The sequence below is a fragment of the Pongo pygmaeus genome, chromosome 15 (genome assembly GCF_028885625.2).
Source record: "Pongo pygmaeus isolate AG05252 chromosome 15, NHGRI_mPonPyg2-v2.0_pri, whole genome shotgun sequence".
Lineage (NCBI taxonomy): Eukaryota > Metazoa > Chordata > Mammalia > Primates > Hominidae > Pongo > Pongo pygmaeus.
The window spans coordinates 44,547,784-44,561,516 of NC_072388.2; positions in this window are offsets into that span (position 1 = coordinate 44,547,784).

Genomic DNA, 13,733 nt, shown 5'->3' on the forward strand with positions numbered 1-13,733 from the left:
GTATCTGTCATACCATTTGCTTTCATCTGTAATGTTCTCTTCATCCAACTATTGTTTTTATACCTGTATTAGTTCATTTTTACACTGCTGATAAAGACATACCCAAGAATGGGTAATTTATAAAGAAAAAGAGATTTTGGCTTAGGATTGACTTGGCAATGCGGGCTCTTTTTTGGTTCCATATGAACTTTAAAGTAGTTTTTTCCAATTCTGTGAAGAAAGTCATTGGTAGCTTGATGGGGATGGCATTGAATCTATAAATTACCTTGGGCAGTATGGCCATTTTCACGATATTCATTCTTCCTACCCATGAGCATGGAATGTTCTTCCATTTGTTTGTATCCTCTTTTATTTCATTGAGCAGTGGTTTCTAGTTCTCCTTGAAGAGGTCCTTCCAAAGGATTATAAATCATGCTGCTATAAAGACACATGCACACGTATGTTTATTGTTGCACTATTCACAATAGCAAAGACTTGGAACCAACCCGAATGTCCAACAATGATAGACTGGATTAAGAAAATGTGGCACATATACACCATGGAATACTATGCAGCCATAAAAAAAGGATGAGTTCATGTCCTTTGTAGGGACATGGATGAAGCTGGAAACCATCATTCTCAGCAAACTATCGCAAGGACAAAAAACCAAATACCGCATGTTCTCACTCATAGGTGGGAATTGAACAATGAGAACACATGGACACAGGAAGGGGAACATCACACACCAGGGACTGTTGTGCGGTGGGGGAAGAGGGGAGGGATAGCATTAGGAGATAAACCTAATGCTAAATGACGAGTTAATGGGTGCAGCACACCAACATGGCACATGTATACATATGTAACAAACCTGCACGTTGTGCACATGTACCCTAAAACTTAAAGTATACTAATAATAATAAAAAAGAAAAAGAGGTTTAATGGACTCATAGTCCACGTAGATGGGGAGGCCTCACAATCATGGTGGAAGGTGAAAGGCACATTTTACATGGCAGGAGGCAAGAGAATGAGAGCCAAGTGAAAGGGGAAACACCTTATAAAACCATCAGATCTCATCAGACTTATTCACTACCATGAGAACAGTATGGGGGAACCACCCCCATGATTCAGTTATCTGCCACTGAGTCCCTCCCACAACATGTGAGAATTATGGGAGCTATGAGTCAAGATGATATTTGGGTGGGAATACAGCCAGACTATAACCATACCCAATAATTCTTGATTTTTAATAATCTCAATCTTTTTATATATTAATATCTTTCCATATCTTCTTACACATATTCATTGTTTTTATTTCAATTCCTGATCTGTCTCTTCTAATAATTCTACTTCATGGTGAATTTTTCAAATTTCAAAATTTTCAGAGTTGTTTTCCTTTTACAGTGGTGTCCTCCTCAATTGTGTAGTTATTTTTTTTCGGGTGTATCTGCTATTCCTTCTAGTAATGTGAATTATGAAAGAGTCAAAGACATGGCCCCCATCTAGTATGAGTCCTAATGACTTTAAGGAGAGTGAGGTTATTTGCTCTACAATAGACAGTTCCAAACCTACAAAACTACTGTTAGTGGCTCCCATTTTCTTCCACTCTGCCAGGTAATTCTTCTGTTCAGGGTTTTGCCTTTAAACCCTAAGACAGAGGCAGCACTTGAGGCATGATATCTTCTTGGTTTGTTATTCTTCAGTTCTTAGGGTTTGAAGTGATGAGAATTGATGAGCAATTACCTGACTGGCAGCTGGTAGGACTTCCCTTTTTCCCATCAGAACTTTTGTTTGCCTTAATTGGACCTCTGTGTAAACCTCCAACCAGCATTTAGAGTTATTGCTAGTAATGCCTGTGGTGATGTCTTAGGTAGTAATTGTCTCAAAGTAATGCAAGGGAGAAACAGGAAGAGGACTTCAATTACTTTTCTCTCATCTGTTTTTCAACTCCTTTGATGGCCTTATATTCAAAGTTGCAACTACTAAACCATCTTCTTTCTTCACTCTCTACAAAGCTCTTTAAGAACCATTTTTTTTTCCTCCGCTGGTGTTTATCAGTCTCTGTCACTCTTTCTCTTTCTAGTTCTCTGAATTTATATTTCCTTTTAGACTCTATGATTTCTCCAAAGTTGATTTTGGGGAAGGAATCAGTAAACCATGCTAGTTTTTCATCTTGTCAAGAAAAATATATTCCAGAATTTTAGAACCCAATCAAACCTTAAGGAATATACACATGATTTTTTGTTCTTCATATAATTGTTTAGAAACAGTAGACTTTGAGTAAGTAATGGTTGCCCCATGGTCATACAGTCAATTCATCGTAGAACAGATTTTTTTTTTTTTGCTATAGTTCTTCAACTAAACATTGATTCGTTACCTCAAAGTCGCTGGACCTTAGTTACATTAACTTTATAATTATGTGGATATTTATAGGCAAGTTCTTGATCTTCTTTGCCTAAATGTCTATTTCTATTATTTTATTGAGAGACAAGCTTCTAGAAGCCTCCACTATCAGGACTATCAAATCACACAAAAAAATTTACTTGAACTACTAGAAGCATGATTGAGAGATCTGGACATAATGATATTAAAGAGGTGCAATAAAATGGTGTGTCTATGAATATGTGAAAGAAATGACTAAATCCATTTGGACATTTCCTACTCCTGTTTCCACGATGAACTCTTTCACATATTTCAGCATAAGTTTTGCAACTGACTTTGAAATACTATAAATCGAATACATTAAATGTCAGTACTTCTCCATAATAACAGACTTTGGGTGCCACAATCACATTCCTATAGCACTGTGGTGATGCATGGTTGACACACGGCCTACTTACAGATCATTGTGTTCAGGCTGGAACATTAGTAAGTTAGGAATAGAAAGGATATCAGACTCATATTGTACAATACAACCAGATGTGGGTCTGTTGATATACCAGCTGGAAACTCTTCACATTTAGGCGAATTTGGAAAATTGTATGCATGTTAATATAAAGGGTCAATTTAATATTTAAGACTTAATTTGTATGGTTTCTGTGGATTTTTTAAAATTGAAAATTACAGAAATTCAGATAGGTGGTATGAAAGTAAATTTTGGCTGCCACTGTACTCCTTGGCACCTAGGGATTTTTTAATTCCTTATTTTTCATGAAGCATTTTTAGTTTTATGAACTTGTTTAGTTGTTTGAGAGATTCCTCTCTATGTACTGAGTTTCATGTACTCAGGCTTAAAGAGATTAGCAGTATAGGATAAAATATTAGGATAGGCAATAGAAAAATACATTCCTCAGATATCTTTAACATTCTTCAAACATAATTATGAAAATCATACTGTAAGAATGCTTTCAGGCACTGCCATGGGCCCAAATGTTATCTGAGAATAAAGCTGAATGAAGAGAGCAGGGAATCATATGGATCTCCTCTGAAACACTGGCTGTCATATATATTAGCCATAGATCTTGGATGAATTATGCTGGGTTTTATTTTCTTCATCTGTAAAATGAGAATAATGATACTTCATGGAATTGCTGCAAGGATGAAATGAGGTATGTAGGTAGAGTACCTAGTATAATATCTATCCATAGTAAATACTCAATAAATGGCTTAAATAATAAGTGAAGTCACTAAGAACATTTGTCTGATCACTGATATGAAGTATATTCATTACAATTACATTTTTAAAATGCTTTAAGTTTGAGTTCCTATTTTCTTTAAAGAGTTGTTTAATGTAGTTTTGATATTTCCAGATGTAAGGACCTTTTGGTTTTTGGCTTGTGTTTATAATTTCTGATTTCATTGTGTTCTGAATAGAGAATTATTTGTATTATTTCTGATTTATCAAACTTTTTGAGATTCTTTATGACCCAAAATAAGATCCATTTCAATGGCCCTTGAGGACATTATCTCATGTGTCTTAGAGAAGAAGAGCTATTCTCTGTTTATTAATAGTGTGTGTGTGTTTGGTATGAGATGGCATTTCTCTCTAGTCTGAAAATTACAGTAAGAATTATCATTATTATTATTATATCAAACTGAGTTTACTAAATTCTGTGTGCATGATGGTATCTCTGCAAGTGGTAGCACTTTATCACCAAAGACAAGGTGGGAGTGAATACTGTAATAGCAGATTTGAAGCAATACACAAAATATTGTAAATCACAGTGATCTTTAGCATTGGTTTGTTGATGATGATGTTCCAAGAACTGAAATAGATGAGCAGTGTTCTAAAGCTTACTTGTTCTGTGTAAGTGGAAAGAATTAACAGAAGTTAGACTTGACTCATTAAAACATAAAGTTGAGGCTTTTCAGCCAATTTACAGACTTCAGCCAATTCATAAAACCAAAGACCTTTTAACAGAGAAAGTCTGAGTAAGAATCCTTCATTTATACTGTTAATCTTCCTACTAGACTTCCTAAATGTACCTGTGACAATTTCCTAGATAGTTATACATGTAAGTGTGTATACTTAGTGAAAGGCTTGAGCACGTCTGGAAGGCACTAGGAAATTGCATGAGCAAAAGGCACAAATGTACATAATCTTACATTCTGGCTCCATTGTCTCTTATATCTCAATTGCTACATAGGCCTGGTTAACAGATGGTTCAGCTGCAGAACTATAATTTCTCTATGCGGTCTTCCTGAAGGACAGTGGTGTAGGAAAATATCCCACTAAGTAGAACTTTGAAAAGCACACCAGGTTGTTTATTCTGGCTGGAGGGAAAAATAGAGATATGAATCTTTACTAAATTTACACAAAAAATAATTATATGAATGGTATTCAGGAACCAATTAGAAGATTGGTGACAATGAGGTTTTGGCAGAAAAAAAGTATGTAGATATTTTGCTCTAAATGGGCAAAGAATGTATGTAAAATTTTATGTTTCATGTGAATACTCATCAAAGATAAATCTCAACAGAGGAGGATCTTAATAATCTTAATGGTCAGCTATATAATATAACCCATTTTGTGGGTGACAGAAAGCCTATTTTGACAGGAATGTCTTTTCTTGACTTACAGCTTTGTGCACAAAGTAGCCATGCCAGCAAGAATGGGGTGCACATGGACTCAGAAACGTGGACTTCTGTTCAATTAATCCAATCTGAAAACTACTAATTTGTTCTCCATCTTTACAATTTTATCAGTGCATGAATATTATTTAAATTGAATCACAGTACGTAAGCTTTGAGATTACCTTTTTCATACAACATTATGACCTTGCAACTCATGCATATTGTTCTGTGTATCAATAATTACTTTTTATTGCTGTATTCCATTATATAGAGTTACCACTTTTTCTGTTTTCATTCACCCACTGAAGGACATTTAGGTTGGTTCCAGTTTAGGACTATTATAAATGAAACTGCAATTTACATACACATATTTGTATGAGAAGTTTTCATTTCTGTAGCATAAATGTTTAGGGAGCATGAGTCCTGGATTGTATGGTGTGATGATTCATTTTATGTGTCCATTTGCCACAGTGTGCCCAATATTTGCTCAAACATTATTCTGGGTGTTTCTGTGAGGGTGTTTTTGATGAGGTTAACATTTAAATTGGTAGAGAGGGTAAAACAGATTGCCTTCCCTATGTATATGGGCCTTCTCCAATCAGCTGAAAGCTTGAATAGAACAAAAAGGCTGATTTTCTCTTGAGTGACTCTTTTCCTGCCTGACTGTCTTTCAATTGGGATGTCATTTTCCTGCCTTCAAACACAAACTGAAATGTCAGCTCTTCCTGGGTCTTGAGCCTGCCAGTCTACAGACTAGAACTGCACCATTGGCTCTCCTAGTTTTTCTGCTTGTTGACTTCCTGAAGATCTTGGGAGTTGTCTGCCCACATCATTGTGTGGGCCAAATCCTTATACTAAATCTCTTTATATATATTGTGTGTTCTATACAAACACACACACACAGGTACGCATGCACTCCTCAACTTATTTGATTTCTCAGATATCACCCCATCCTAAGTCAAGGAGTATGCTGAATGCATGTGGCTGTCACCCCACAGAACAGTCAAAAAATTGTAAGTTGAATCATTGTAAATTGGGAACTGTCTATATATAATTTCTCTAGAGACCCTTAATATGTTAAGCTAATACGTTTAACTTTTTCAAAACCTGACAGACTAATTTCCAGAATTACTGTACTATTTTACACCTGCATTATCAGTACATGAGAGAGACAGTTTTCATGCTTTCACATCAGAATTTAGTACTGTTAATATATTTTTTAATTGTAGGGATTCTAATAGATGTATTATGGAATTTTATAATACTTTAATTTTTATGTCTCTAATGGTTAATGATGCTGAATATCTTTCATGTTCTTATTTGCCATGGTGTCCAGTGAAGTCTCTGTTCAATTCCTTTGCTCATTTTCTAATTGCACTGTATATTTCTTATGGCTGAGTTTAGAGTTTTTTTGTATATTCTAGATGTGAGTCCTTTGTTGTATGTAAGATTTGCAAACATTTTGTCCTAATTTTTGGCTTGCGTTTTCATCCTCTTAACAAAAACTTTCACAGAGCAGAAGTTTTTTTTTTCTATGAAATAGAATTTATCAAGCTTTTTAATGTATTGTGCTTTGGGTGTCATGTCTAAGAACACTTCACTTAAAGCCTAGGTTATAAAGATTTTTTTCCTGTCTTTAAAGTTTGATTATTTTATATTTAGATATATAATCCATTTGATGTAAGGTGAATAGATTATTTTGACATTTTTATTTTTGACTATGGATGCCCAATTCCTCTAGCACTATATGTGGTAAATACTATCCTTGCTCCACTAACTTCCTCTTGAAAATTTGTCAGAAAGAAGTTGGTCATAGTTGTGTGGATCTATTTCTCAGTTCTCTACTTGCTTTGTGATTCTAGATGTCTGTCCCCCCACCAATCCCACACTGTCTTAATTTTTGTTTTGGATTTCTTGTTTAGAACTCCACCTATAAATATGTTGGTTATTCTTCATATATCTTCAAAATCTCTAACTTTCTCTCTGATACTTCTATGTTTTTTGTTACTGCTGAATTTTGAAATTGTATTACAGGTTAATAAATTATATATATGGGGCAGAAAGTGATGTTATGATATATACATACAATGTGGAATGTTTAAATTAGGGTGACATATCCATCACCTCAAATACTCATTGTTTGTTGTGGTGAGAACATTTAAAATATGTTCTCAACAATTTTGAAATACATTATACAAAGTTATTCCTCCCATATAACTGACACCTTGTACCTGTATTGGTCAGGGTTCTCTAAAGAAACAGAACTAATATAGGATAAATGAATATATGAAGGGAAGTTTATTAGGAGAATTGACTCACACAATCACAAGGTAAAGTCCCACAATAGGCCATCTACAAGCTGAGGAGCAAGGAAGCCAATCTCAGTCCTAAAACCTCAAAGGGAGGGAAGCTGATAATGCAGCCTTCAGTCTGTGGCCAAAGGCCCAAGAGCCACTGGAAAATCACTGGTGTAAGTCCAGTAGTCCAAAAGCTGAAGGACTTAAGGTCTGATAGTCAAGGGCAGGAAGCATCCAGCACAGGAGAAAGACAGAGGTCAGAAGACTCAGGCTAGTCTAGCATTTCCACGTTCCTCTGTCTGTTTTTATCCTAGCCACACTGGCAGCTGATTAGATGGTACCCGCCCAAATCGTGGGTGGGTCTGCCTCTCCTGAGTCCACTGACTCAAATGTTAATCTCTTTTGGCAACACCCTCACAGACACACCCAGGAGAAATACTTTGCATCCTTCAATCCAATCAAGTTGACATTCAATGTTAACCATCACAAGTCTACCTCTTGTCAACTTGAATCCATACACATCTCCTGAAAAATATATAACTTCAAATAAAGACAATAATAAGGTCATAATTATGCCTAACATAATACAGCTATCCTTCATACAACCAGAAATGCACCAATCCCCAATCCCAATACTATTACATAAAGTTAACAACATTTCAGTGCTGGTATGAAGTCAATAAATCTTATGTCACATGATAAAAAAGAAAGCAAATAAAATGAAGATATTTTCTGAGTATAAGTGTATACATGCATGAACACGTTCTTAACAAAATAAGGAGGAAATGCTCAAGGCAATTATAGTCCTTGTTTCTGCAACAGGTCACGTGGTCATAGCTGGTATTGATGACTACCTTCTTCTACTATCCATTCTGTATTCCCTTTGCCTTCAGCAAGCACCTCAGCAGGTCCTGATTTTTTTTTTTTTTATCTATTGAAGTGACCCAAACCTTCATTCCCGAAGGGTCTGGGCCATTTTCAGTCCTGCCTGGATTGGATTGTTGTAGTTTGCCATTGACTTTAATCATAGGGCATGGTAATACTAAGAGACTCCCTAAAACATCTCTAGTATTCCATGCATACTCTTCCTTACCTCCGCTGTGGAGTAGCAGACTGATTTCATCTTGATAGTTGGGGTCAGTCACCCCAGCCAATACTGTAACTCCATTCTTAGTCTGTTGACTTAGAGGTAGGAGGAGCCCAAAGTGGTGAAGTGCCAATCTTAACTTCTAGTTTAACTGAATCATTGTTCTGTCTCCTGGTGGCAGCATTCCTCCCTCTGGAGCTAGGACTTCTAGGCCAGCAGAGCGTAATGTTGTGGGAACAGGAAGCAAAAATGTTGCTAGTGGGTTACTAGGGGTGATGGTGAGTGGTGCCACTTTCATTTCCACCCTTTGATTCCTGGGCTTATGAATCCTGGCCATGGGAGAAACAGTAGCATATATTGGACACTGATTCAGAGCATACACAGCCTTCTGGAGAACTTTGTGCCAGCTCTTCAAAGGATTGTCACCTAGTTGGCATTATAATTGTGATTTCAAAAGGCAGTTCCACTGTACTATCAATCCAGCTGCTTCAGGATGATGGGGAACATGGCAAGACCAGTGAATTCCATGAGCATGAGGCCACTGCCACACTTCTTAGCTGTAAAGTGAGTGCCTTGGTCAGAGGCAATATTCTGTGAAATACTATGATGTTGGATAAGGCATTCCCTGAGTCCACAGATGGTAGTCTTGGTAGTATTGTCTGCAGGACAGGCAAACCCATATCCGGAGTAAGTGTCTATTCGGGTGAGGACAAAGAGGACAAATCACTGCCCTTTTCCTGAAGGAAGAAGGACCAATATATCAGCCTGTTACCAAGTAGCTGGCTTATCACCCCAAGGAATGGTGCCATATCGAAGGCTCAGTGTTTGTTTCTGCTACTGGCAAATTGGGCAATCAGCAGTGTCTGTAGCCAGGTCAGCCTTGGTGAGTGGAAGTCCATGTTGCTGAATCCATGTGTAACCTCCATCGCTGCCACCATGGCCCCTTTGTTCATGGGCTCATTGGATGATGACAGGAGTGGCTGGGGAAGGAGGCTGGGGAAGGAGGCTGAGTGGGCCATCCCATCCACTTGATTATTAAAATCCTCCTCTGCTGAAATCACCCTTTTGTGAGCATTCACATGAGATACAAATATCTTAACAGGTTTTGACCATTCAGAGAGGTCCATCCTTGTGCCTCTTCTCCAAATTTCTTTGTCACTGATTTTCCAATCATGCTTCTTCCAAGTCCCTCACCATCCAGTCAAACCAATGGCTACAGCCCGTGAATCAATATATAATCACACATATGGCCATTTTTTCTTTTAAGCAAAGTGCACAACCAGGTGCACTGCTCAAAGTTTTGCCCACTGGGAAGATTTCCCTTTGAAAGGTTTCCTAGAAAGAGGCTGTAGTGCTGCAGCTATCCACATTTGGGCGGTGCTTGCATATCGTGCAGAACCATCTGTAAACCAGGCTCCAGTCTTCTCCTCCTCTGCCAACTGATCATAAGGAACTCCACATGGGGCCATCGGTGCAGGCTGGGGGAGAGAAAGCAGGGTGGCAGGAGTGGGGATCATGGACATTTGAGCCACTTGCTCATGTAACTCATCTGTGTCCTCAGGACCTGCTCGAGCCCAGTCACATATATGCCACTTCCATTTGATGATGGAATGCTGCTGTGCATGCCTCACTTTATGGCCAGTTGGGTCAGAAAGCACCCAGTTCATGACAGGCAGTTCAGGTGGCATGGTGATTTGATGACCCATAGTTAAACATTCAGTTTCTACCAAAGCCTAGTAACAGTCCAAGAGCTCTTTCTCAAAAGAAGAGTAGTTATCTGCAGAAGATGGCAGGAACTTGCTCAAAAATCCTGGAGACCTTCACTGTGATTAACCTATGGGGGCCTGCCAGAGGCTCCAGATAGCATCCCTATCTGCCACTGACACCTCAAACACCATTGGATCTGCTGGGTCATATGGCCTAAGTGGCAGAGCAGCTTGCATAGCAGTCTGGACCTGTTGCGGAGCCTTCTCCTGTTCTGGACCCCACTCAAAACTGGCAGCCTTATGGGTCACATGATAAATGGGCCAGAGGAACACACCCAAATGAGAAATGTGTTGCCTCCAAAATCCAAATAGGCCCACTAGGCATTGTATCCCTTTCTTTGTTGTAGGAGGGATCAAATGCAGCAACTTATTTTTCACCCTGGAAGTAATATCTTGACAGGCCCTACACCACTGGACATTTTACTGAGGTAAAGGTCCCTGAATTTTAGTTGGATTTATTTCCCATCCTCTGACATTCAAATGTCTCACCAATAAGTCCAGTGTGTTTACTACTTCTTGCTCCCTGGATTCAGTCAGCCTAATGTCAACAATGTAATGAACCAGTGTGATATCTTGTGGAAGTGAAAAGAGATCAAGATCTTTGCAAACAAGATTATGGCAGAAAGCCAGAGAGTCGATATACCCCTGAGGATATTGCTGGCCTTCCCAGCTGAAGGCAAATTGCCTCTGATGTGCCTTATGGATAGGAATGGAGTAAAAGGCATTTGTCAAATCAGTGGCTGCATACCAGGTACCAGGAGATGTGTTGATTTTCTCAAGCAATGAAACCACATCTGGTACAGCAGCTGCAATTGGAGTCACAACTTCGTTAAGCTTACAATAATCCACTGTCATTCTCCATGATCTGTCTGTCTTCTGCACAGGCCAAATAGAAGAGTTAAATGGAGATGTGGTGAGAATCACCACCCCTGCATCTTTCAAGTCCTTGATGGTGGCACTAATCTCTGCAATCCCTCCAGGGATGCAATATTGTGTTTGATTTACTATTTTCCTAGGTAGAGGCAGCTCTAATGGCTTCCATTTGGCCTCCTCCATCATAATAGCCCTCACTCTACCAATCATGGAGCCAATATGGGGGTTCCAGCAGCTGCTAAGTATGTCTATGGCAATTATGCCTTCTGGCACTTGGGAAATGACCACAGGATGAGTCTGGGGATCCACTGGACCCACTGTAAGTCAGAACTGAGCTAATATTCCATTAATTACCTGGCCTCCATAAATCCCTACTTTAACTGGAGGACCACAAGGACATTTTGGTCCCCTGGAATTATCAGCTTAGAGCCAGTGTCTAGTAGTCCCCTAAAGGTCTGAGCATTTTCCTTTTCCAAATGCACAGTTACCCTGGTAAAAGTCCAGAGGTGTCCTTGGGGAAGGATGGGAGAAATATTAACAGCATAACTTGTCAATAGCGTAATGGGGTCCTTCCTCAAGGGTACCCAGCCTCCCCTTCGTTCAAAGGGTTCTGGGTCTGTACACTGGTTCAAATCTGGAAATTGACTGAGGGGCCGTGATCCTCTGTTTTTGTAATTCAAATTAGTCTTTTGTCCATTCAACTTGGAAGTTTTCTGCTTATATAAATTAAGAATGTAGTAGGCTTCCTATCAATTTTACTTCTAGGAACACTATGATCAATTAGCCAATGCCAGAGCTCTACATGAGTCAGACAATTCTGATTGCTGCTTTGCCTCTGATGTCCATTACAATAACTATGCCCACCTTGCCTTTAATGGTTGAGTGCCACCACTTGGCCCCTGCTACCTCAGGATGCAATTATTCCCATTGCATTTATGTTTTCCAATTGAGCCACTGTGGTTCCCACTGTGAGATCTAGCATACAGAGAAAAGCAGTCACAGAATTCTAAGGAAGCAGGTGCTCCCCTCACAAATCTATTTTACAAGGTGTTGGTGAAGGGTGTGACTTCTGGGCCCTCCCAATTGGGATGAGTAGATCTAAAGTGACTAATCCACTCTAGCATTCCCATATCCCTGAGCCTTTGGATCCATTCCTCTATGTTAAACCAAGAGAGATTGGCATTTCCAGCTCACTCACAGTGGGCCATCTTTTGATCCATGTTTCAGCTAACCAAGCAGATAAACTATTAGAACCTTTTTATCTCCATGAGCTGCAACATTAAATGTAGAATCCCTGCTTAGTGAGCCCATATTAATAAATTCAGCCTAACCCATCCTTATGTTCCTTCCACCATTATCTCACACCCTTAATATCCATTCCTATGCCTGTTCTCCAGATTTCTGCTTATGTAAATTCGAAAACTCAAACAGTTCTTTTGGAGTATAGCACACCTTGTGGGACACTCTCTGAACCTCACCCCTAGGGACCTGCCAGGACATTAGTCAAGTTATAGGTCTAGAAGAAAACAGGGGTGTTAGTGGTGGGTCCTGAGGAGAATCAACATTGTTTTTTCTTGGCAACTGCCTCCAGGGAGGCCATCACTATTGCCTGAGGCAGTGCAAGGTTAATCTCCTCAGACAAAGATGAAAAGGCTGATGGCAGTGTGAGTTGGGGAGGGGATGTTGCCACCACTAGGGATGGGGAAGCTGTTTCCTCTGGCAAAAAAGGGCTCATCAGAGTTTACAAGCTCAGTTTCCCCAATTTCATCAGGGTCCTCCCACACATCCCTATTCTAAGTTGCAGGATCCCATTCTTTTCCAATAAGTGCCCTCACTTTAACAGTAGACATCTGGTGGACTGTGCATGCACATTTTGTTGCAGGTCAGCACTCACATGATAAGAGCTTGTGTCTGATTTTCCACAATTTCAGCCTTTTGTCTACAGGAGATAAGACTCTCACTCAGGGCAGTCTTAGAAGACGTGAGCCTCAGTATGTGTTTCTGGAGTCAGGAGTTAGAATCCCGGTGCTCATCCTTTTCTTTCATCACTTTGTCCAGTAAACTGAGGAGCACCCAACCAACTTCATTATATTTTTTGTTTCTCTACATGTGGTCAAAGTTATTATGTATAGAGTCACTAAACTCCTTGCCTCTCATGAGCAGTGAATAAGGAGTATCAAATGCATTTATTCTGCATAACTCTCTAAACAGTTCATGCCAAAGACCATCAGTATGAACTATTAGAAGAGTCCTTAACATTTTGGGCTTTAAATATATTAAGCAGCTAACTCCAGAAACTCCAAAACCAACTAAAGAAATCCATCCTTAAAATTCTGTTCCTCTAAAACCACTCCTGGTACCAAAATCAGTATTAGTCAGGGTTCTCTTAAGGGACAGAACTAATAGAATAGATGAATATATGAATGGGGAATTTATTAAGGAGAATTGACTCACATGATCACAAGGTAAAGGCTGTCTGCCAACTGAGGAGCCAGGAAGCCAATCTGAGTCCCAAAACCTCAAAAGTAGGGAATCTGGTAATGCAGCCTTCAGTCTATGGCCAGAGGTCTGACAGCCACTGACAAATCACCGGTGTAAGTCCAAGAGTCCAAAAGCTGAAGAACTTGGAGTCTGATGTTCAAGGGCAGGAAGCATCCAGGATGGGAGGAAGATGGAGGCCAGAAGACTCAGGCCATTCTAACCTTTCCACACTCTTCTGCC